This window comes from Echinops telfairi, unplaced genomic scaffold, assembly GCF_000313985.2.
Source record: "Echinops telfairi isolate 266 unplaced genomic scaffold, ASM31398v2 ScPeMD7_3533;HRSCAF=4204_0, whole genome shotgun sequence".
Taxonomy (NCBI): domain Eukaryota; kingdom Metazoa; phylum Chordata; class Mammalia; order Afrosoricida; family Tenrecidae; genus Echinops; species Echinops telfairi.
Window position 1 is genome coordinate 54772622 of NW_022107431.1, and position 3587 is coordinate 54776208.

The following is a 3587-nucleotide window of genomic DNA, read 5'->3' on the forward strand; positions in this document are numbered from 1 at the left end:
ATATCATCTGTGCTTAAGAAACTCCTACTTTCTTACAACTCTCTGTAGCCTTTATGAAAACCATTTAATAGTAAGTGATAACAAAGATCTTTAAAAAATTAGCAAATCACCAACATCAACTTAAGTAGCACATGTAGAGAAAGTGAACTGTATTAGATTCTCTAAACAGTCATAAACTAAAGAGAAGTCACTATGAGCTTGGTGGGAATAAAGGTAGTGAATAACAGAGAAATAAGAAGGAAAAAATATCTGTAATTCAACAACTGTAAAAGGAAACTGAACAACTAAATAATGGGGTAGGACATAAAGGGAACAGCAATCTGTTTCGGATTCAGGAGACAATTCACTCGTTGGACTAGAAGAGATGAGGAGAAACATCTCCATGACCACAGGGTGACTTGCCACCCCCCGAGAGGGCTAGCCACCTTGTTATTGCTATTGCAGTGCCATTCCTGTACACCACAGGCCAAATCTAGACGTGCCTGTTTGCCTGCGACATGATGAACAAGAATGAGTTTTGCTCTCAAAAACTCAGTTTCAGTCTTTTGACGATCATGTAAACTAGGAAATAACAATGAGCTCACGCACGGCAAGTGTGAGGATGGCTCGAGGTGGGGCAGTGTTTCCCGAGTCAGAACCAACTGGGTGGCACCTGAGAATAAAAGGAATGCCTACGATTTGGTAGAAAATGTCGGTATCTAACCTTTTACTAGCTGCTTCAGTCTGAACCAGGAAGAGAAAGGAGATATATTTGAGATAATAGCATGACAGACATATGTATATAAAGTGATGTATAGTTTGTTACCGGCAGGACAAGAGCAGGTGGTATTCTTCTGGGAATCCAGCAGGGTGCACTCAGAGGCAGGGGAAGGGAACACTGGGAAATGGACTACTGCATCACACTGGAGGTGCAGTGGATAATAAATACATTTATCACTATATTTAAAGCAGAGCTACCTGGTGAGGGCAAGAGGCTATTGGGTTCAGAAAGGTTAGAAACAGATGCTCAAACATCACAGCGTCAAGCATCTCTTTGATAGTATTAAAAGATACCATTCAACTTAAACATTTAATCTTTTAACCTAGATTGGAATATGCTCTCAAGGAGTCACAGTCTTTGTCTTTTAAACCAGCTATAATAGCTTATTTAGTATTCTTGTTCTTTATATTTAAACCTGTTTCCTACTAGGCAGTGTATTCAGAGCTGTGGAAGCAATTGTACATTTCTACATGTGTATTAGTTCATGATATACACCTGAAGACAATCAGGGTTGTAAGGGAAAGAGTGTTATAAAAGTGAAAATACAATTTGCCTTTCTGTGATTGGATGTTAACAAAATGCAGGATAGCAATGCTGCCTTTGTCGAAGAAGAGTTATAGTCATTTTCTGAAGGTAAATGGGCAGCCTCCAGCGTTACCAATGGACACGCCAGGGCACTAATTGGAACTAGCATTGGTTGTAGTTCTCAGGACTCTGATGCCCAGTTTCACACACACCTCCATCAAATTACTATGAAGGGTCCCAGCTGAGGAATGCCTTCAGGAGCGCTCCAGACCAGCCCCTAACTGAATGCCTGCCGTCTTAAACTTCCCAATGGTGTGTCCAACGTAAACTGCATTGGCTACATCCTAGAAAGTCAAGTCTTATATGAAAATGTTCACTTCTCATATTAAAAATTCTCAAGGAATACAGGCCAGGGATGCAGGACTACAAGGATGTATAAGCAGAATGCATACAAGACTCATGGCTTGATACAATCACATGTCATCCCTGTGTCTGAAGCAGTTTTCAGATTCTAAAGCTAAGTTAAAAAGAACTGTACAATAAGAAATACAAAGGAAATTGGTGAGGACTTTACTTAATAATGTGGAAATATGCTCTCTGGGGGATTCGAGACCATAGCTTGTACACTTATATTTATGAATTATCTTTGTAAATTATTTTGTTTGGCCAATGTTTGAATGAAGGAAAGTGTGAGGTCCACCTGACCTCAATGTCTTTTTGTCGCTTCAATTCACCAAGAAATGGGTAGAAAATTTAGAAAGCAATGGTTGCACTAACATCATTTATTGAATTCTTCCTTTTTGTCTCACAGAAGTGAAATATGATCTTCATTGCCTACTAAATGTTCACATATCTCCATCTATGAAAGTTAAGGTTTTATGTCCTCTTGGTAGTTAAGACCCAGTAATTCCTCTATGAGGTAGTTAAGGTTTACTGTGCCAACCTGGTCGATAGACACAATGTGGGGTTAATTGAAGGGCAGAGAAATAAATGACTCAGTGAACCTCGCCTTTCTGGTTCTCGGGTCTCTTGCTTTCTAATGGTCGGACCAGGGCACAGCTGCTCTAGCCAGTTCCCTGCTTCAGCTGGCAAGGCTCACTTCCTGCAAGACATCCCTGAGGAGAAGCCATGTGGACCTACCCCGATGCAGCCCTGGTGGTGGAGCAGCCATGTGGAGACCCCTGCCAGCGCTGAGATGCGTACATGCTCACTGATTCAGCTTTCCTCCTGCAGTCAGCGTCACTGTGTGTGTTTTGTGAGGTTGAAGAGGAGTTTGTAGATTGGTATCGGACATGTGGGCTAATGTTGGTGTATGGGCTTGGACAGCACTGGGTTGGGATGTTTTCTTAGTGTACACTTACCCTTTATGTAAAACTCTCTCTTATATACATATGCGTTTCTGTGGATTTGTTTCTCTAGTCTACCCAGACTAACACACTTTATGATGAGAGCTGTTTTGAACAACCAACCAAATTGAATGGAATTTTCCTCAGGTGTGGGGCCTACTTCCAATAGAGGTGTTTGTTGTTGCAAAGTGGGCTTGCTTTTTTTTTTTTTTTTAATTTAGAGCCTGCATTCTTTGGATTCGAGCCAAATTTGAGTGTCAGCAGCAGCTTACCGTCTTACTCACCAACCTTGAATTCATTCACTTCTGCAGCCAGGAGCCTTCCAGCTGACCTGCCCATCTATCTTAGATCCATTAGCTTCTAAAGCTGAGTCAGGAGAAGCAACCAGTATAATATCTGACCCAAAACTTGGAATTTACCTAGTTCTACAACTTTGAGGCATTTCTTTGATATAAACCTCTCTGTACATAAACCAGCCTCACTGGTTTTGCTTCTTTAGAGAAGATACTATTTGTAGATTACCCAATTACAATGATGTTTAAGTCAAGTGTTTTTGTCTGCACATATGACAAGCATGTACTGTGACTTTTGCTGCTGATAATGTTCTTATAGTCACTGATATTACCAAATTTTCCAGTGTTTTAGCTATAATACTGTGGTAAGCAGTATTTGTGGACTTATAGTCCCATATCAATAAATTTTATGAAAATGAAGTAATCAAAGGAAAAGTCAAAACAGGCTTCTGCTCAGTTACTAATAATTTATACCTAAATATGTAATTCAATGTAGTATGGCTTTTAAAGAAACAATTTTGTTTTATATATTAAAAAAACAAAAACCAAACTCATTTCTGTCAACTTGATTCCAACTCAGAGTAGAACTCCCCCACAGGGTTTCTAAGGTTATAAATCTAGATGGAAGCAGACTACCACCTCTTTCCCCTGAGGAGCATCTGG